This window comes from Mustela nivalis (genome assembly GCF_964662115.1).
Source record: "Mustela nivalis genome assembly, chromosome: 12".
Classification (NCBI taxonomy): Eukaryota; Metazoa; Chordata; class Mammalia; order Carnivora; family Mustelidae; genus Mustela; species Mustela nivalis.
The window spans coordinates 21,978,716-22,001,747 of record NC_139031.1 but is presented as its reverse complement, the minus strand read 5'-3'; the positions used below and the strand labels follow the sequence as shown (position 1 = coordinate 22,001,747).

General features: G+C 38.2%; 1 protein-coding gene and 1 long non-coding RNA gene across 3 annotated transcripts in view; one reads left to right on the top strand and one right to left on the bottom strand.

The window, feature by feature from the left end:
• Nucleotides 1-23,032, bottom strand: part of LOC309845745 — a 413,192-nt gene that overhangs the window by 134,213 nt on the left and 255,947 nt on the right. The gene's annotated exons all lie outside the window — the stretch shown is intronic.
• AHCYL2 (adenosylhomocysteinase like 2) overlaps nucleotides 1-23,032 on the top strand; it is a 165,138-nt gene that overhangs the window by 68,260 nt on the left and 73,846 nt on the right. The gene's annotated exons all lie outside the window — the stretch shown is intronic.

Here is a 23,032-nt window from a genome sequence, read left to right as displayed (position 1 = left end):
AGGGTAATCCTATATGGGACAGATTTACCCTCCTAGAAATCTACTCGAGAAAAATGAAAAAAAAAAAAAAAATATATATATATATATATATAAAGACTTGTATGAAAATGCTTTTCTTGCAGCCATTGAGATGATCATATGATTTTTCTTTTTCAGTTTATTAATATGGTAAATTGCATTGATTTTCGTATGCTACACCAAGCTTCTATTACGGGATGAACCCCACTGGTTGTGATTCATTATTCTTTTTACTGATTGTTGGAATTGATTTTCTAAAAATGTGCTAAGAATTTTTGGATCTGTGTCAGTGAGAAACATTTGTAGTTTTCTTCTCTAGCTGTGCCTTTGTAGAGTTTGTGTAGAATTTGTATTATTTCTTCTTAAATATTTGGTGGAATTTATCAGTTAAGCCATCTGGGCATGGTATCTTTTGTGTGGGAAGGTTTTTAACCCCACAAATCCAATTTCTGTAATTCAGATTTATTTGTTTCTTCTTGAGTGAACTTTGTGTCTTTCAAGGAATTTGTTGAATTTATTAGAAAAAATTATTAGTAATGTTTTCTTATTTTCCTTTTAGTATCTATAAAATTGAAATGATGTCACCTTTCTCATTCCTGATGTTGTTAGTTTGGATCTATCTTTTTTATTCCTTATTAGTCTGACTAAAGGTTTATCTAATTTTTTTTAAAGATTTTATTTACTAATTTGACAGAGAGAGACACAGAGAGGGAACACAAGCAGGGGAAGCAGGAGAAGGAGAAGCAGGCTTCCCACTTAGCAGGGAGCCCGATGTGGGCCTCGATCCCAGGACCCTGGATCATGACCTGAGCCACAGGCAGCCACTTAACAATTGAGCCACCCAGGCGCCCGGTTTATCTATTTCATTTGTGTTCTCAAAGTACCAGCTTTTGGTTTCACTGAAACCACTTTTCTCATTTTTATTTTATTGATTTCTGCTCTGATTTTTATTACTCCTTTCTTCTGTTTACTTTGGGTTTTATTAGCTCCCCTTTTTCTAGTTTCTTAAGGAAGAATCTGAGGTGGTTTTTTTTTCTTTTCTTTTCTTTTAGATTTATTTATTTATTTTAGAGTGTGTGCATGAGAGAGAGACAGAGAGAGAGAGAGAAAGCATGAGCAGGAGGGGGAGAGGAAGAGAGAATCTCAAGCCGACTCCACACTGAAGGCTGAGCTTAGGACCCTGAGATCACCATGAGAAACCAAGACAGTTGCTCAACCAGCTGTGCCACCCAGGGGCCCCAAGAAGCTGAGGTTTTTGACTTGAGACCTTTCTTTTTGTAATAGAAGTGTTTAGTATTACAAATTTCTAAGTGCTGCTTTAGCTGCATCTTGCAAATTTTGATAAGTTGGGTTTTCAGTCTGTTTAAAATGTGTTCTAACTTCCCTTTTTTTTTTCTTCTACTAATGGATTATTTAGAAGTATTGTACCTAATTTTTATATGTTCAGGGAATTTTCCAGACATCTTTCTGTTACTATTTTCTAGTTTAATTTCACTGTTAGAAAATGTACTTTGTAGGACTCCAATTCTTTTAAGTTTATTTAGACTTGTTTTATGGCCCAAAATATGTTTTATCTTGTTAAATGTTCTGTGTGCACTTGAAAAGAATATATTTTTTGCTTTTATTGGATTGAGTGTTCGATAAATATTAGTTAGGTCAAAATGGTTGAGAGTGTTATTCAAGTCTTCTATAATCCTCTCTGATCTTCTCTTTGTTCTATCAGTTAATAAGAGGGGTTTTGAAATCTTGGCTAGAATTGTGGGTTTGTCTATTTCTCTTGGCAGTTCTATCAGTGTTCATTTCATGTATTTTAAGGCTTAGTTATCAGATACAGAACCATTCAAGATTATGTCCTCTTGAAGAATTGACACCTTTATGATTAAGAAATGATCCCTGTATTTCTGATAATGTACTTTGCTCTGAAATATACTTTCCTTTGTATTAATATAGCCATTTCAACTTTTCTTTCAAATTTATTTATTTATTTTAGAGATTGAGAGAAAGAGGGGGAGAGAGAAAGAAAGAATGTGGGGAGGGGCAGAGGGAGAGAAAGAGTCTCCAGGCAGACTCCCCACTGAGCACAGAGCCTGACATAGGGTAGGATCTCTCAACTCTGAGATCATAACCTGAGCTGAAAGCATGAGTCTGACACTTAACCAACTAAACCTTCCAGGCACCCCTCAACTTTTTAATTTAAATTTTTAAAAAATTTTTAAAGATTTTTATTTCTTTATTTCACACACACACACACACATACACACACACACACACACACACACAGACACACACAGAGAATATAAGTAGGCAGAAGCAGCAGGCAGAGGGAGAAGCAGGTTCCCTGCTGAGCAAGGAGCTCAGTGTGGGGCCTGATCCCAGGATCCTGGAATCATGACCTGAGCCAAAGGCAGCCACTTAATGACTGAGCCACCCAAGCGCCCTATCCCTCAACTTTTTTAAAAAAGAAATTAAATAGGCACACTTAAAAAAAAAAAAAAAAAGCAAAATAGTATTTTGAAATAATCATTTGGTTAAATTTAGTAAGGGAGGGGTTTTCTGGTTTCTGTATTTCCTGGAAGTAGTTTAAAATACACAAGCTCACAAAAGGAGTTTACAACTCTGGGATATTTTTCCCCCAAGAATAATTGCCTGAGGATGGGTGAGTGGCATTGTGCAGGGATGCCTTTACCACTTAAGTTTGCTGGTTTGGGGAATTATGTACTACTAGGGTGTCAAGCTGAGAGGCATTTAGTTATATGCTAGGTTTGAATGTTGATAAGTCATAAAAAAGGATATAACTTTTATAGGGGGAAATCCATTTAACATTTTCCCCTAAGTATGGAGAAAACCTTCTTAAATGGGGCATATAATTTTTAATGCCTTAGGTCTTTCATCTTCAGAAATGAACAAAGTATCATAAATAAGATGGAAGCTGGTAAATATTAAGTGTTTCATCATCACAGCCTCAGATTTGAAATTTCCTGAGAATATGTAAGTTAGTCATTTTAGCTTTCTTTTGATTAGTATTAGCATAGGGTATTTTTTCCCTCCATTTTCTTTTTATCTCTATATTTATATGTGTATTTCTTGTAGGCAGCACATGGGTGGATCTTGCCTTTATGCAATCTGACAATATCTGCCTTTTAATTGGGGTGTTTAGACCATCAACATTTGATGTGACTATTCATATGGATAGTTGTAAATCTGCCATGTTGCAATTTGTTTTCTGTTTTTTATTCTATCCTTTATTCCCCCTTTCCTGTTTCTTTGTATTAGTTATATATATATATATGTATATACACATATATATATCTTAAAGATTTTTATTTGTTTATTTGAGAGAGGGAGATTGAGAGCATGAAAAGGGGAAGGTCAGAGGGAGAAGCAGACCCCCGGCTGAGCAGAGATCCCAATGTTTAAGTTTTAAATTTAGAGAAAGTGAGAGAGGGAATACAAGCAGGGGAAGTGGGAGAGGGAGAAACAGGCTTCCTGCCAAGCAAGTAGCCAGATGCAGGACTCCATCCCAGGACCCTGGGATCATGCCATAACCTGAGCTGAGGGCAGATGCTTAACCACTAAGCCATCCAGGTGCCCCTAGTTTAAAATATTTTAATCATTCAGTTTTATCTCCCAATTGGTTTATTAGTTATAACACTTTTCTTTTTTTAGTGGTTGTTTTAAGGTTTATAGCATATATCTTTAATTTATCAGAGACTATGTTTATGTCATATGGTACGTTATATATATGGTACATATAGTATGTCAGTCTTGTGATAGTATACTTCTACTTCTCTCCTCCCATTTATATTATTATTTCTGAATATAACTCCACAATATCTTTTTACTTATATATTTCTTTTAAGAAACAGATTCCCCAATGAGCTAGGAGCCTGATACAGGGCTCCATCACAGGACCTGGAGATCATGACCTGAGCTTAAGGCAGATGCTAACCATCTGAGTCACCCAGGCACCTCTAAACCTTTTCATTATAAACATCTTTATTTCAGGGGTGCCTGGGTGGCTCAGTTGGTTGAGTGGCTGCCTTTGGCTCAGGTCATGATCCCAGAGTCCTGGGATCAAGCCCTGCACTGGGATTCCAGCTTAGTGGAGAGCCTGTTTCTCCCTCTCCCTCTGCCTGCCACTCTGCCTCCTGTGCTCTCTCTCCCTATATCTTTGTCCAATAAATAAATAAAATCTTTTTAAAAACTTTATTACATGTGTTTGATTTTCAATTGAAATATATTTGACATACAGCATTCGTAAGTTGAAGGTATATAATGTTGATTTAATACATTTAGGTATTGCAGTATGATTGCCATTGTAGCTTAGTTAGGACCTCTGTCCTGTCACAAAATTATTATTTCTTTTTTGTGTTGGGAATAATTAAGATCTAGTCTCTTAGCAAATATGATATTGATAATGCAATAATGTTGTCTATAATTACTGTACTATACATTAGATCACCAGGGCTTAGTTATCTACTGGTTGCAAGCTTGTATCTTTTTTTTTTTTAAAGATTTTATTTATTTATTTGACAGAGAGAGATCACAAGTAGGCATAGAGGCAGGCAGAGAGAGAGAGAGGGGGAAGCAGGCTCCCTGCTGAGCAGAGAGCCCGATGCGGGACTCAATCCCAGGACCCTGAGATCATGACCTGAGCTGAAGGCAGCGGCTTAACCCACTGAGCCACCCAGGCACCCCGCAAGCTTGTATCAATTTTTTTTTTAAAGATTTTATTTATTTATTTGACAGAGAGAGATCACAAGTAGAGAGGCAGGCAGAGAGAGAGGGAGGGAAGCAGGCTCCCTGCCGAGCAGAGAGCCCGATGCGGGCCTCGATCCCAGGACCCTGAGATCATGACCTGAGCCGAAGGCAGCGGCTTAACCCACTGAGCCACCCAGGCGCCCCAAGCTTGTATCTTTAAACAACCTTTCTCATGATACCCCACCGTCCTACCCCCAGCCCCTGCTAATCTCCATTTACTCTGTTTTTAAGAATTTTTTAATAAACTTGGATACATTTTTCCAGTGGAATATAGCCACTTAATAAAATGTTGGAGAAGTACAAAATTTATGCTATGTATGTTATGCTGTTGAATACTTACAATGTGCTAGATTTGTCTATCATCATTATTTAATCCTTAGAATAAGCCTGTGAGTTTGGAACTTTCTATTTCATTTATACACAAGGAAACTCAGGTATTAAGAGACATTAAATAACTTGCCTAAAACACTGAGACAGTTATGTCTGTCTGACTTCACAATCCATACTCTCAGCTACAGTAGATTTTACAGGAATGAAATATATAAATGTTACATGAAAAGAAGCTTATAACATCTCACTTTTTTTTTTTTTAAGATTTTATTTATTTATTTGACAGAGAGAGATCACAAGTAGATGGAGAGGCAGGCAGAGAGAGAGAGAGGGAAGCAAGCTCCCTGCTGAGCAGAGAGCCCGATGCGGGACTCGATCCCAGGACCCTGAGATCATGACCTGAGCCGAAGGCAGCGGCTTAACCCACTGAGCCACCCAGGCGCCCCAACATCTCACTTTTTTAACCAGGAGGATACATACTAAAATGTCCACAATGATAATAGTTGAGGGTTGGGGTTACAGTTGATTTTTGTCTCCTCTTTTGTCTGTTCACAGTGAACAGGAATGGCTTTTATAATTAAAGTTTTTAAAAAGATACTCATTTCATAATAGAGGGTGGGGTGGATTAAAAAAATAATCATTCACTCTTTCCCTTTTGCTAAAGAAAGATATATTTCTGAGTTTGATTGTATCCACTGGTCATATTGCCTATAATTTCTTCTTGGCACTAGCTTATAAAAGCTGGAAGGCTGAAAGAACAGTGTTATTCTGAGATCCAAGATGTGAGCAGATGAAAGATTCTTTTTTTTAAGATTGTATTTATTTATTTGACAAGGGAGCAACAGGAGAAGGAAGATTGAGAAGCGGGGCTCCATCCCAGGGTGCCCAGATCATGACCGGAGCAGAAGGGAGATGCTTATCCAACTGAGTCACCCAGGCTCCCCGAAAGATCTTTAAATAATAACATTATAACCATTATTCAGCTTCTTCCCTAGATCCTGGGGCCATGGCTACCAGTAACAGGATTCAGAAACTAGAAGCATGGTATCTAGAAATTTACAGTTAGCAATTCCCCAGGCTTATCTCTTTTCACTCTAAAGTCCTCCATCACCTTTCTCCCAATTCTTGTTAGTTTAAGCGCCTTTTTACCTGGGGGAAAAGACTTTGAACCAATCATAAACTAATAGCTCTTTTTTGTGCCTGACTTTTTGTGCATTTCTGTTGCCATGTAAACCAAATAAAGCTAGCTGTGAGTAAACCAGCTGCTGCCTGCAGCTTCCCTCCCTAGAGGAAGGGAAAGGGTGGTGAAAGTAATTGGAGAGGACTACAAGAAAAGGTAGAAGTTGAGGGAAGAGTATGGGGTTTACATTCCTGGTCTTGAATCTCACTCTGTATCTTTAAGTGTGAGATTTGGGTATGTTACCTATAACGATTTGTCCTGGTCCTTAGTTATTTTTCCCACCAGCCAAGAGATATAGCCAATACTTTTTCTCCATTTGTTTGCATGTTGAAAACTGCCAGTGTTTGTAAGTGAAATTAATAGATTCTAAACTGTCTTTCAGGACTAGAAAACATAGGAAAATGAAAGGTTGTAGGGCAGGGTGTAGGATATGACTTTTGGTTGTAAAGCATTATACTTTGGGAATTGGCATAAAAAAAAGTTGTTCCGGGGGCGCCTGGGTGGCTCAGTGGGTTAAGCCTCTGCCTTCGGCTCAGGTCATGATCCCAGGCTCCTGGGATCAAGCCCCACATCAGGCTCTCTGCTCGGTGGAGAGCCTGTTTCCTCCTCTCTCTCTTTGCCCGCCTCTCTGCCTACTTGTGATCTCTCTGTCAAATAAATAAATAAAATCTTAAAAAAACAAAAAAAAACTTAAAAAAAAAAAGTAATTCCAGGGTGTCTACTTAAATGCATTTGAGGCACTATGCAAAGATCACATATAGCTAGCTGGTCAGTAACTTAGAAGCATTTACAGTTATAACTGGATGGGTATTAAGGAGGACTCTTGTTGTGATGAGCACTGGGTGTTGTATGTAAGTGATGAATCACTGAATTCTATACCTGAAAGTAGTTAACTAACTGGAATTTAAATAAAAAATTTAAAAAAATACTGGAGGGACAATAACAGCTAAAGCCTAGAATGCATGGCACAGAAACTGGGTAAGTACTTGGAATCAGATAGTGAGGTATTTATTTAAATTGTAAATACTGATAAAGGGTTAGTGGAGGTAAGCATTGGGTGATATATTATTGTGGAAAGAGTAAGAGTGAGAGGGATACCTGGATGGCTCAGTTGGTTAAGTGACTGCCTTCCGCTCCGGTCATGATCCCAGCGTCCTGGGATGGAGTCCCACATCAAGCTCCTTGCTCGGCAGGGCTCGGCAGGGAGCCTGCTTCTCCCTCTGCCTCTGCCTGCCACTCTGTCTGCCTGTGTTCGCTAGCTTGCTCTCCCTCTCTGTCTGACGAATAAATAAATAAAATGTTTGGGGGGAAAAAAAAAGAGTAAGAGTGAGGGTGGCACTTACCTTTTGCAAACATGGAGAAAAAGTCATTTCTGATCTGGGGCAACTGGAAATCAATCAACATCATATATTCAGTGCTCAGACCCTATTGTGCCATCCAGTGCTAGATTAAACATTCTCATCTAGATGGTCCAGTTCATCCTTAAGCTAGGAAAGAGCAAAAGTTAAATAAGAAGTACCATTGTAACAACCTTAAGTTGTTACTGGGTAGTAAAGTTGGTAATGAACCTATACATAAATAGCCCAAAGCATTTTTTCGTAGCCTGTTCTGATGGCTTCTTTATGCAAATTTAAATAATACATATATTTTATCTTATCTTTCTTACTCAAAAGGCTCACATAATATATGAACCTTCTGTATGAATAAAAAGCTCCCCCTTATAGATGTATGATATTCCATTGTCCTAATGTACTTCAGTTTATGTAGTCAAATTTCTGTTAATGGACATTTGAGTAGTTTCAAATTATTTTAAGCTGCAATTTTAGTGACTTTAAGTCTCTTTTATTAACAGTCTCACTTTGAGGTCAGGCTAAGGAAGTTAATACGCAGAAACAAGTTGAATATAAATGAAAAACTGTAACTCCAGCTGTAGTTATTTGGGTTATGGGAAAGGTGACTACATGATGTCATAGCTATGCTGCCCCCATGCAACCTCCCTCTATTTTGTTTTTCTTTCTTTATTAACATCTTTATTAGGTTCCTTGATGCCCTTTGGTTTATTTGTTGTCTTGTCTTGTTTCTTCCTGGCCCCATCTAATACACCAGCGGCCTAACTACTAGTTAGACCTTTGTTAAAAGGAAGTCGTTAGACTTGCAAATGACCTTGCTTTATAGTTGTCAAAAGGAGTGCAGTTTTTAGTCCAGGTGAGGATGAGATCCCTGCTGCCTTCCTTGCTGGAAGCTTTGTAAGTCTTATTACTCAGATAAAGCCCTTCTACTGTCATTGTTCCCCTGTTGCCAAGGTAAATTTGCATTTTATTGCTGATAATCCATACACAACTTATCAACCGCCACAGGAGGGTGGCACCTTACATTGCTAGAGGCTCAGCAGGAGTAGAGAAAAACAAGACTGGGAAATGCTCTTTAAACCCTTAAATTATAAATAAGTATGGGCTTTTGGGGGAGAAGGAATAAAAGGGTAATTGACATATTATTTTGGCTGCCCTTCTGCCACAAGGAAAAAGAGTGGAATAAAGAAATGAGAGATGCTTGGCTGGCTGATTGGTTAAGTGTCTGCCTTTGGTTCAGGATATAAGTCCTGCATTGGGCTCTTTGCTCAGTGGGGAGCCTGCTTCTCCTTCCGTCTGCTGCTTCCCCTGCTTGTGTGCACTCTCTCTCTCTCTGTCTCTTTCTGACAAATAAATAAATACAATTTTAAGAAAGAAAGAAAAGCAAGGGGAAAGAAAGGACACCTGGCTGGCTCAGTCAGTAGAGATGCAACTCCTGATCTCAGGGTTTTAAGTTTGAGCCAAATGTTGGGTGTAGAGATTAATTAAAAATAAAATATTTTTTAGGGCGCCTGGGCGGCTCAGTTGATTAAGTGACTGCCTTCGGCTCAGGTCATGATCCTGGAGTCCTGGGATCAAGTCCCACATCGGGTTGCTACTTGACAGGGAGTCTGCTTCCTCTGATGACCTCTCTCCTCATGCTCTCTCTCTCTCATTCTCTTTCTCTCTCAAATAATAGATAAATAAAATCTTTAAAAAAAAATAAAGTCTTTTTTAAAAAGTTTGTGGCGGGTGAGAAGGTATAGGGAAGTTTTGGTTTGGAATAAAAAAGCACTACATTGAGAATCAGGAAGCATGGGTTCTGATCTATTTTCTATTACTAATTTGGTCTGTGATTTGCTCCCTAATTTCATTTCTCTGGGCCTAAATTTCTATACCTATGAAATGAGTGGTTTAGGATTATAAAATTCTCTGAAATTCTAAGGCAAGAAGAAAAATACTGACTTCAAATATTATGAAGTGGAGAGCTTGTCCACTACTGTGAAATAACTGCAACAGTTCGTAAATTTAAGTAGGTGTTTATGCTCCATATTGGGTTTGCAGTGGGAGGAGAATTTAGTGTATTTAGTACTTCATACTCCTGAAGTACTAAAGTATGTGACAAATATAAGTCACATTCCCTTATAGGTGCTATCATCCTATCAGCTGGTAGCATGTAGGGCAGAACCTGGGAGTCTTTTTAAACTCTTCCTTTTGTTGGGGCACCAGGGTGGCTCAACTGGCTAAGCTGTGGGCTCTTGACTTAGACTCCGGTCGTGATCTCAGAGTCCTGGGATGAAGCCCCCATACAGCTCCGCACTCAGGGAGTCTACTTCAGGATTGTCTCTCTCCCTCTGCTCCTCTCCCCTGCTCATGCTCTCTCTAAAATAAGTAAATTTTTAAAAGGATAAAAGATGAAGGAACTTTGAATAATTTCTTCTAGGTAGAAGGCTCATTGGCTTAGTGAGGCTAGGATTTCTTAGAGGTGGAGGTCTATGTAGAATTAGCAAAAGACTTTGAAACTCAGCAGGAAGGTCTTCAAGAATTACTGGAAAAGTATGATACACCATTTGGAAAAATGACTTTGCAGCTAAGAGCAGCATAAGAACCTACTCAATAATGGTTTATGCAGAGAGCAGACATTTTGAATTTTCTCCTTCAGATTGTGGAGGCTCTGTGGGGATATGGAAATATTTAAAGGATTAAATTGTTAAGCAAAATTGATATTGAAAAGTACTTTTAATTTATTTCTTCTCTCCTTCTGCAATGTTTGAGAATGCTAGAGGTTAATGTAGCTATGTACCCTGTTGGACATAATAAGAGTTAATTATAATCAACTGTTGGAACAGACTGTTCTGAACAGAGTATTATTCATTTGCCATCTATTTGGGGGTTCATGTGTAAGCATATAAAATTCCATTTTGCTGTTTCAAAATAATCAATCTACATTTTAAAAGAGCATTTTTTATAGATGTTTTAAATATGTAGAAGTATAAATCCTCCCTTTCTCCCCACTCACCCTTGGTCCCCACTGGTAATTGTTGTTTATAGCTTCTTGTGCTCCATCCCAGAAAAATTTTTTCTGTGTATCTAAATATTATTTATTTATATTTCATAAATATTACGTATTGTGTTATATAAAATAGATATTAACATATATATCTTGACAGTGTATTTAAAATACCTACCTTGAAACCATTTCATTTATATCCTTTCTCTTTTCCTCTGACCTGCTGTCTCCATTTCCTTTGAAATGGAAATCTATTATGGGAATATGAATTCCAAATGTATGTTTTGTTTTCTTTTTAAAAAAGATTTATTTATTTATTTTAGAGAGGGGGAGAGGCAGAGAGAGTGAAGGGAGAGAATCTTCAGCAGACTCCCCACTGAGTGTGGAGCCAGAAGCGGGGCTTGAACTCTCAACCCTGAGATCACGACCTGAGTCTGGACCAACAGTTGGATGGATGCTTAACTGACTGTGCCACCCACGTGTCCCTCAAATACCTGTTTCATTTTTCTAACCAATTTTCTATTTCACTGTATTCACATTGGATTAAAATAGCATAAAATAGCAAAATATTTTCCTTTTTAGTAAAGCATTTTTGTTTAAAAAGAGTGAGGAGAATAAATGAAAATATTAATCACATTTTTAAAAAAGATTTTTATTTATTTATCAGAAAGAGAGCACAAGCAGGGGGAGCAGTTGGCAGAGAGAGAAGCAGGCTCCCTGCTGAGTAAGGAGTCCAATGCAGGACTTGATTCCAGGACCCTGGGATCATGACCTGAACCAAAGGCAGACACTTAACCTACCGAGCCACCCAGGTATCCCAATCACATTTGTTGGTATTCAGAATTCCTCTGAAGAGTGTTTTGTTAGCCCGTCTCTCACTTGTTTGGCATATCCCTAAAGTTTGTCCCCACTAGAGGGCACTAAGATATTGTTTGTTTTTAGTGGACTGTATAGTGAATTTATTTCTTTTTAAATGTAGGGGTTTCTCTTTTTTAAAGATTTTATTTATTAGAGAGAGAGGGAGAGAGAGAGAGAGAGAGAGAGTGTGTGTGTGTGTATGTGTGAGAGAGAGAGAGAGAGAGAGATCACAAGCTGGGAGTGGCACGGGGAGTAGAGGGAAAAGCAGGTTACCTGCTGAGCAGGGAGCCTTTTGTGAGACTCGATCCTGGGATCATGACCAGAGCTAAAGGCAGACGTTTAACCGACTGAGCCACCCAGGTAACTTTACAGTGAATTTAGGAATAAAACTTCCATAGTTTTCTTGTTTGTCCTGCATTGTAGTATGAATAAAATCCATCCTGAGATCACACTATGGTTGGCATATATGGACAATTATAGTACCTTCTGTGCTAGCAGTTTTGATTTTTAGGACTATTTTGTGCTAAAAGTTTTGAAGAAGAAAAGGAGAAAGAGGGTTTAGAGAAAGAAAATTTTTGAAAAATTTTTGGATCCCAATTATCACCTGCTCACTCCACAGGAGATACTGACCCTAAAAGGGAAATGGTAGGCATATATAGGTCACTGGAACAAAATAGAGTCCAGGAATAGACCTACATGTATACAATGAATTGAGTTTTGACAAAGGGGCCAAAGTAATTCAGCGAGAAAAGGATATTCTTATTAACAAATGGTGCTGGAACAATTAGTATTTATTTTGGGGAAAAGTGATATTTTTACCTTTATCTTATTCCATACATAACATCTCAAAATGGATCATGGACAGTAGGAGAAAATCTTCATGACCTTGGAGCAGGCAAAAATTTCTTGGCACACAACAAAACAAAAATCCTAAAAGAAAAGAATCTTGATAGAGTTCTCCAAAATCAAGCTCTTCTCAAAAGACTAAATAAAAAGGCAAGCCACAGAATGGGAAAAAAGTATTCATAATACATATATCAGACAAAGGCCTGATATCTAGAATATATGGAGAACCCTTACAACTTTATAAGATACATAATCCAATTTTTAATTTTCTTAATTTGTTTTTAATTTTTTATTATTGTGTTCAATTAGCTAGCATATAGTACATCATTAGTTTTTGATATAGAGTTCAACGAAAGTATTTTTTTTAAAGATTTTATTTATTTATTTGATAGAGATTGCAAGTAGGCAGAGAAGCAGGCAGAGAGAGAGGAGGAAGTAGGCTCCCTGCTGAGCAGACCAGCCTGATGCGTGGCTCCATTCCAGGACCCTGGGATCATGATCTGAGCCGAAGGTGGAGGCTTTAATCCACTGAGCCACTCAGGCACCCCTCAATGACAGTTTTTTGTTTTTGTTTTTGTTTTTAAAGATTTTATTTGTTTATTTGACAGATCACAAGTAGGCAGAGAGGCAGGGAGGAGCAGAGAGCCCGATGCGGGGGTCGATCTCAGGACCCTGGGAGCATGACCTGATCCGAAGGCAGAGGCTTTAACCCACTGAGCCACCCAGGCGCCCCTCAATGACAGTTTTTAAAATGGACAAATGATTTGAACAGACATGCCTCAATAAATGCTATATGCCAGTAAGCACATAAGTTACTTAACATCATGAGTCATTAGAGAAACGCAAATTCAAACCACAGTGAGATAGTGCACACCCACTAGAACAGTTAAAATGTAAAAGATGGACAATACATAGTATTTATGTGGATATGGATTCATTACAATCCATTCATTAGTGGGTAACAGTTTTCCAATTTGTTATGAATTTAATAAATACTTACCAAATGACCCAGCAGTTTCCAGTCCTACCCTGTGCCTTTACCCAAGAAAATGGTATCTTGTGTTCACACTTGTATACTGGTGTTCATGGCAGTTTAATTCATAATGGCCCCAAGCTAGAAAAGGTACCAAATGTGCATCAACAAGTAAATGGATAAGTAAATTATGGTACATTCATGTAAAGGAATACTACTTAGCACTAAAAAAGAATGCACTACATGTGGAACAATATAGATGAATCTCTGAAATATTATGCTTAAGTGAAAGAACTGAGACAGAAAAAAATATGAAATTCTATAAAAGGCAAATTTATCTACAGTGACAGCAGATCAGTGGTTATCTAGGGCCACTGTTGAGGGGAGTCAGCTACATAGAGAAATAGACAAACAACTGAGTTAACCAAAAATTGCAAATTATCAAAGAGAGAAGAAGGCATAGACAGTACATACAAAGACCCTAAACTGGGAAGACTGGTTTCTAGTGGAGTATTGTGAGCAAGAGGACAGTGGTGGGAGATGGGGTTGGAGAGATAAGGAAGGGCCAGATCATGTGGAGTTGAGTCCTTAAGAACTTGAGAGAGAATGGGCTGTAGAGCACAAGGTGAGACTCTTACTTCAGGAGAAGAAGAAGCTCAGACAAATGAAGTTGGTATGGTGGTTGGAATATGAGAATTTGTATTAGATATATTCCTATTCTCTTAAAATTACCCCCCCCCTTTTTTTATCTGTAAGATAAGTCTCTCACTTGAAAGTGAAGGTAGAAGTTTGAGGGGACAAAGGTGAAATATTCTTCAAGGAAGGGGACGGGGGGAATATATACCACTAAAGAAACTTCATAAGGTAATTGAGGCACTTTTGATGCTCATTTGAGCTTTAAAGGCATGAATTTATAGTGAAACCATTTAACTTGTTGTTTTGGGGGGTTTCTGCAAAATTTAGCTGGAATAGATAGATGATGGGCATCATCAGGATTGAGGTTTTGCCTGGCAAAATGATGAGTGGAGAGAGGGAGTGAAGTTATTTCTAAGTCATTTTTAAAGTGGACTAGGAAATCTAGGCTAGAAAAGGCGGGAAGTGAAACTAGGAAAATGTTGATGAATTGTGAGAAAATGAAGAGGTCAGTGGATAGAGAACACAGAATTTTTTGAATTGGGGCTACTTTTGCTAATGAAATGGCAGGCGAGGGGGCGCCTGGGTGGCTCAGTTGGCTAAGCATCTGACTCTTGATTTCAGCTCAGGTCATGTTGGGCTCCACACTCAGCAGGGAGCCTGCTTCTCTCACTCTCTTTCCCTCTGCTCTTCCCCCAATTCTCTCTCTCTCTCTCAAATAAATAAATAAGTCTTCTTTAAAAATGGTAGAATAGGAAGAAGTGTGGTCTTAGGGTAATTTCAAGGTTTCTGAAATGGAGGTCCATTTATTGAGACAGAATTCAGGGAGCAGTTTCGAGGATAATATGAGGAATTCAATTTTGGACAGGCTCTGTTTGAGGAACCCATGGAATGTGAAACTAGAGATGTCCAACAGCATTTGAATATACAGATCTGAGAGGTCTAAACTGTAAATAGAAATATAGGAGTTATCAGCAGAGAAATGAAAATTGAAACATGGCAGTCAGTAAGAGATTATCAGAGGGAATTTGTGGGATAAGAGAATGGAAGGCTGTATGATATCCTTTGTTGAGTGGTTGTGGTGGTTGGTGGTTTGTTTTTATTTTTGTTTTTCCCTTCAGTATTCTGTCTGCTTTTCCAAATAAATCCTAGTAAATACAGTATGGAATAGGGGTACGAAGAGAGGGTAAGTCCTGGCTTTGCCCTTCCTACTGTATGCCTTGAACAGATAAATTTCTGAACCTCAATTTTCTCATCCGTTAAAAATAACTATCAAGAGAATGAGAAGACGAGCCACAGGCTGGGAGAAAATATTTGCAAAGGACATATCTGATAAAGGACTCTTATTCAAAATATACAAAGAACTCCTAAAACACAGCAATAAAAAAATGAACAGTGTGATTGAAAAATAGGCAAAGACCTTAACAGACATCTCACCAAAGAAGATATACAAATGGCAAATAAGCATATAAAAAGATGTTCCACATTTTATGTCATCATGGAAATGCAAATTGAAACAACCAGATACCACTACACATCTACTAGGATGGCCAAAATCCAAAACACTGACAATACCAAATGCTGTTGAGAATGTGGAGCAGCAGGAACTCTCATTCATTGCTGGTGGGAATGCAAAATGGTATAATCATTTTGGAAGACTTTTTCGGCTTATTACATACCTAACCATACTTTTTCCATACAATCCAGCAATTGTACTTCTTGGTATTTACCCAAATTGTACTTCTTGGTATTTACCCAACTAATTTACCCAAATTAGTTGAAACTTCCACACATGGACGTTTATAGCACCTTTACTCATAATTTCCAAAAGTTGGAATCACCCAAAATGTCCTTCAGTAAATGAATGGATAAATAACTATGGTACATCTAGTCAATGGAATATTATGCCACATCAAGAAGAAATGAGCTATCAAGGCATGGAAAAACATTAAATGCATATTATTAAGTGAAAGGAGCCAATTGAAAAGGCTGCATACTGTGTGATTCCAAATATATGACATTCTGTAAAAGGTATAACTATGGAGCCAGTATAAAGGTCAGTAGTTGCAGGGGTAGAAGAGTAGGAGAGGTGCATAGACATCCCACAGAGGATTTTTAGGGCAGTGAAACTATTCTGTATGCTAGTATAATAGTAGTGGATACATGTTATTAAATTATACACTTGTCAAATCCATAGACTGCATAACCGCAACAGTGAACCCTAATGCAGACTCTGGATGTTGAGTGATAATGATGTAGGTCCAACCATGTTAAGACATGTATCACTCTGGTACAGGATGTTGATAGTGGGGGAGGCTGGAGTAGGTTCCATCTCAAGAAACCATTTTATCATGAAAGACTGCAGCAATTCAGTCACGACTTTAAGCTCCACTCCTAATTCTGGTTCTCTTGCTCTTTCCACCACATCTGCAGTTACTTCCTCCACTGAAGTTTTAAACCTCTCAAAGTCATCAGTGAGGTTTGGAATCAGCTTCTTCCAAATTCCTGTTCATGTTGGTGTTTTTACCTCTTCCCACAAATCTGAATGCTCTTCACGGAATCTAGAATGGTGAATCCTTTTCAGAAGGTTTTAAAATTTACTTTGTCCAGCACCAGCAGAAAAATCATTATCTATGGCAGCTTTAGGATTATGAAATGTATTTCTTGAATAGTAATAATTGGGAGCACCTGGGGGGCTCAGTCAGTTAAGTGTCCAGCTCTTGATCTCAGTTTAGGTCATGATCTCGGGTTGTGGGATTGATGTTATGTCTGATGTCAGACCCAGCACAGAGTTTGCTTGTCCCTCTCCCTCTGCTCTCCCCACCCACCCCCACCCTGCTCTCACTCTCTCTCTCAAATAAATAAAATCTTTTAAAAAAATACTGGAAGTCAAAATTACTCTTTAATCCATGGGCTACAGAATGGACATTGTGTTAGCAGACATGAAAATAACTTTAAGCTTATTGAACATCTCCATCAGAGCTCTTGGGTGACCAGGTACATTGTCAATGAGCAGTGATATTTTGAAATGAATCTTTTTCTCCTAAGCAGTAGATCTCAACAGTGGTCTTAAAATGTTCAGTAAGCCACCATATAAACAGATGTGCTGTCATCCAGGCTTTGTTGTTCCATATACAGAGCTCAAGCAGAGTAGACTTAGCATCATTCTTAAGGGCCCAAGGATTTTTCAGAACAGTAAATGAGCATTAGCTTCAACTTAAAGTCAACAGCTGCATTACTCTCTAATAAGAGAGTCAGCCTGCCCTTTGAACCTTTGAATCCAGGCATTGACTTCTCCCTAGCTATGAAGGTCCTTGATGGCATATTTTCCCAACTTAAGGATGGCTTCTACATTGAGAATCTGTTGTTTAGTGCATCCACCTTCATTATTTTAGCTAGATATTTCAGATAACTTGCTGTAGCTTCTGTGTGAACACTTACATGTTACCAAGACAGCTTCTTTCCCTAAACCTCAGGAACTGACATCTGCTAGCTTCAGACTTTTCTTCTGCAGCTTCCTCACCTTTCCCAGTCTTCACAGAATTGAAGAGTCAGGGTCTTGCTCTGGATTAAGCTTTGGTTTAAGGAAATGTGTCTGATATGATCTTCTATCCAGAAAGATAGAAACTGTTAGTAAAGTAGTCTGAACACACCCATTTATCAATTCAGTTCAACATCTCATATGGGTGTAGTTCTTGGCACCCCAAAACAATTACACCGGTAACGTCAAAGATCACTGATTGCAGGTCACCATAACAAATACAACAATAATAATCTTAAATCAGTTATTTAGCCCATTCGTACTTCAGTTTTCTTGGTTGTAAAGTGGTGATGGTAATAAAAGTGCCTACCTCATAAGTTATTGTATGGATTAAATGAGTTCATACATGCCAAAACTACATAGGATTGGGAATATAGAAAGCATTCTGTAGATGTAGTCCCTTTTTTCTTATTGTTGTTATTAAAGGCATGGAGATGCAAAGCACCATGACAGTTTGGGAGGCTTAAAGAGTTCAGTATAATTTATTACTTCTTCAAGACCCAAATCTAGTATCCTTACCCCAGTGAAGCCTTATTCCACACGTGTTGAGCTGTGTTCTTGCAGCTCTTGGGTTGTTATTGTGATCTCTCTTGCTACTGAAGTTGTTAAGCCTTCCATGGTAGAAGCTGTATAGTTTCAACAAACACAAATTGAGTAGCTTGTATGAATCAGACATTTTGCTAGGTGAATAATACCAAGAAGGTCCCTGCCTTCTTGAAGTTTAAATTCTAGAAGGTGGAAACAAAGAAAATAAGTAATTGTGGATAGTGGTAACTGATTGGGGAAAATAAAATCAGTTAGTGGGTTCAAAGTGATGGGGCAAGGCCAGATAGGACAATCTGGGAAGGCCTTGAAGATGTGACATTCATTGGCGCTGAGAGATGAAAAATGAACTCCTTGCACTATAACACTTTTTATTTTTATTATTTTTTACAGATTTTATTTATTCATTTGACAGACAGAGATCACAAGTAGGCAGAGAGGCAGGCAGAGAGAGAGGTAGGGAAGCAGGCTGTCTGCTGAGCAGAGAGCCCAGCACGGGGCTCCATCTCAAGACCCTGAGATCATGACCTGAGCCGAAGGCAGAGGCTTTAACCCACTGAGCCACCCAGGCGCCCCACTATAACACTTTTTTAGACCTCAACCCCACCCACTTACAATTTTGATTGTGTTCTTGGTCATTTCCTTCAGGTAGCCTTAGAATGGTAATCGCTAAATTTAGTTTGTATACACGTTCCATATTTATTTGTGTCCACCTGTGACTCTTCTGTTTTTCCTCTCTCTCTCCACAAGAGTGATCTCTTGGGCTGACTGTTTTTAATCTAGCTAGACAGTTACTCTTTCTTTATTTTTTGACAGTTATTTATCTGTCCATGTTTTAATTCGATCCATAGGGTTCTATAAAGAGTTCTACCACCCCTAGACATTCCTCTTGGGTATATGAGCTGTTCACTTCTTTATTATACTGTCTCTGTGAGAAAAAAGTTTGAAGCAAGCTTCACGGTAAGCACGGGGATTTACTGAATTGCTGTAATAGATGATCTGTAAATTCTAGTTATTTCAGAGATTTCCTAAATATTAATGACAATAAAAACTTTTTCTGGAGAGAATAGTGCTTCCAAAGTTAGGTTGACCTGGCGACTGACATGCTATCTTTTTGCCATATGCTTTGTAGCACAATGATGACTTTCAAATCATTGTTCGGAGAGTTAATCTCTTCTGCTATCCCACAATCAGATAGACTTGATAGTTCGGGGAATCGTTTTAAGGAAATGGCCCTCTGTTGCACTTAGAGAGGTAGGATTCAGTTTCTTAAATTGAGGGGCCTCATTGGAGTGGTGTGTCAAAGTGTACTTTTCTATAAAGAGAGTAGGTTCCTTGGATTCCACATTGAGGTATGAAATAAGTAGATAAGGAATTGAATAGACTTGTTGATAATCAGAATTAAGAGCCAGTTTTCACTCAGTATTACTTTGTTGCATAAATCCCATAGCAATGAACTTTTTCTGAATACCCATGCCTTCTATTGTTTTCTTGATAGTAAAGGAAGGGGGAGAAAAAGAAAAGCAAAGCAGAAGATCTCAGAATCAGGTCTCAACCACTGGATCTCTGGGCTTTCAGATTACAGTGGCTGCATTGTTCCTGTGCAGATCTGGAATCCACACGAAGTGTTAACAAGAAGGGTTTTTTTTTTTTTTTTTTTTTTTTTCCTGTCCTTGTCAGTTACCTATCTGAATCAGAATCAAAGGAGATTCTTACTATTTTTACTTTACTATCTACTAATTATTTCAACAACACTTATAACTCCTAAGAAGATTATACCTTTAGTCCTAACAGTTTACCTATCTGTTCTATTCAGTTCTCATGAAAAGTTCAGGATAACTGTCATTTAAGTGGTATTCTAGGGCGATTTCATGTTTGTGGTGAGTCAGTATTCATGTTGTGTAGCATTTCAAAGCACTCATCTTGTGTCTGTTGAAAATATTTAATTCTTTTTTCTTTAAATTATAAATGATTAGTCTCAAAGTTATGTTGTAAGTTAACTGGCACTGTATCTCTACTGAAAAACATTCTGTTGCGTATACTTACCACAATGTACACTGAGTAATGTATAGAATTGTTGAATCACTATAATGTACACACAAAACTAACATAACACTGTATGTTAACTATACTGGAATTAAATTTTTAAAAAAAATTATATTTTCCAATATCCTCTACGGCATAGTAAAAGAAAAAATTTTGTTGCATAAGATACATTATTTTATATTATACTACAGATGGTGGGTTGAAAAAATGAGTCATCTAATCTCCTTTTTAAAACCAAACAATTCATCCGTAAATATAAAAAATATAAATAAATTTTCATTTGTTTTACAATATTATTAAATTATAAAATGATAACAGCTTTAAATAAAGATTTTAAATTTAGAAAAGTTGAAAAGAGTTTTTTGAATATTATTTTGAAGTAAGTCAGTAATGTTTTCTTATTATTTGTGTTTCCACATAGGCACAAGGAAATCTTTGGGACTTAAAAATAACAATTTATTGGATGATAATGAATTCATGGAGATTTATAACAAGTATAACTGAAGAAAGATAGGAGTATAGTAGAAGTAATGAGCTGCAAATTGTCTTTACATTGCTTAAACATGCCAAGGTCTTTCTTACATTGGAGTCTTTGCAATTACAGTTTACTTATTTTCAGATGGCAAGCCTTCTCTCATCCTTCTGGGCCTAGCTCAAGTGTTACCATCTTAAAAATATGTTCCTTGAGGGGCGCCTGGGTGGCTCAGTGGGTTACGCCTGGGATCGAGTCCCGCATCGGGCTCTCTGCTCAGCAGGGAGCCTGCTTCCTCCTCTCTCTCTCTGCCTGCCTCTCTGCCTACTTGTGGTTTCTCTCTGTCAAATAAATAAATAAAATCTTTAAAAAAAAAAAAGTTATTTAAAAATATGTTCCTTGACTATTCTATCAAAGGTAGTTTCTTCCTTTATACTTTACTTTAGCCTCTTGGTCATTTCCTTTTGAGTATTTATCATAAATTTAACTACTTCATCTATTTGTTTACTTATTTTTTTGTGTAGCTCCCTAGTTAGAAAAAGTCAGTTAAGTGTAGATATGTTGTGCCTATGGGAACATCATAGAGTAGAGCCATTTGGTAGGTCATTGTCCATTTTGAGCTAAAGGTCAGAGAGATGTTAGATACAGAGTTTTGGAAGTTATCTGCATATGAATTGTAAATGAAGCCATGGATATGAGTAAGAGAATGTTTTTTGTGAAGAGGAAACAGGTAAGTTTAAGAATTTCTACATTTTAAGGACCCAAAGTGGCAGGGGAGGGGAGCTACAGAGGAAACTGAGTAATATGTCTTGGAGATCAAAGAAAAGATGGGTATAATGTTATGAAAGCCAAGGGAAGAGTTTCCTTTTCAAGGAAAAGGTATTAGCAGTGTCAAGAGATAAAGTAAGCTGAGAAATCTCCATTAGATTTAGCAACAAGGACAGGGTGACCTTGGTACAAATAGTTTCAATGGGTTGGAAGGAGCCAGACTATAGTACCTGGAGGAGTGACTGGAAAGTAAAGCATTGGAGGTACAGCAAGCTTAGAAAGCCAAGGAGTTTTGCAGTTTGAAGGTAAGTTAGATGGCCATAGCTGAAAGGTGGAAGGTGAGATGATTTATTTATTTGGGGGATGGGAGAAATTTGAACATATTTTGTGCTTCTGGGAAGAAGTCATAGAGGGTGAGAAGTTGAAGAAGTATGAGTGAAGGGGGATAATTGATAGAGAACAGCCCCTGAGAAGGTGAGAGATAACTTGATCCAGAGCTCTCATTGGAAGGACTGAATTTAGATGGTTTCTGAGTCTACTCGGGCTGCCATAACACAATACCACAGACTTGGTGGCTTAAACAACACAAATTTATTTTCTCATGTTTCTGGGGCCTAGAAGTCCAAGATCAAGGGGGCTATCAGGGTTGGTTTGTGGTGAGGCCTCTCTTTCTGGGTTATAGATAGCTGCCTTCTCTCTGTGTCCTCACACTGCCTTTCCTCTGTGTGCTGCTAAGAGAGTGCAGTCTGGTGTCTTTTCCTCTTATTATAAGGACAATAGTTCCATGAGATTCACATCCCACACTTATTGACTTCATTTAACTTTAATTGCTTCCCTATAGGACCGATTTCCATAGAGTCACATTGGGAATTAGGGCTTCAACATGTAAATTTGGAGGATACAATTTAGTCCCTAACAGATGGGAAGAGAGAATTCTTTTCCATTAAGATAGAAAGGAGGTAAGAAAAGATAGATGTGGGTGAGGTTGTAGGCTTTGGTGTCATGAAGTTGAAAAAAAATTGTTTTCCATCTAATAGTTTTAGTTTTCCCTGTGAAATAGGACTATAAATAATGCTCTGAGAGTAAGGGATAGATGTTATAGTTGGATATTTGAGAAGAGTAGAGAATATTTCATAGTTGATATAGAGATGGGAAGAAAAGTCAGGGAACATGGCAGAATACTAGGTTTTATTGACCTGTCTGCTGGAGTGGTTTTTAGCAGAAGATCAGTCTAAACGTAGGCATAACTATTTGGAAGCAGGAGTCTTACATGTCTGAATATGGGTCCTTGTAAGTCTTCGTTGTGTAAGAGCTTCTCTTGCAATCAGATGTAGACTTAAGCTGTTAACACTGCAGTGTCAGGGGCGCCTGGGTGGCTCAGTGGGTTAAATCCTCTGCCTTCGGCTCAGGTCATGATCCCAGGGTCCTGGGATTGAGTCCCACATCGGGCTCTCCGCTCAGCGGGGAGCCTGCTTCCTCCTCTCTCTCTGCCTGCCTCTCTGCCTACTTGTGATCTCTGTCAAATAAATACATAAAATCTTAAAAAAAAAAAAAAAAACAACACTGCAATGTCAGCTTGCTTTAAAAAGATTGAATTCTGGGGTGCCTGGGTATCTCAGTTGGTTAAACGTCTGCCTTCAGCTCAGGTCATGATCCCAGGGTCCTGGGATTGAGCCCCACATTGGGCTCCCTGGTCATTGTGGAGCCTGCTTCTCCCTCTCCCAC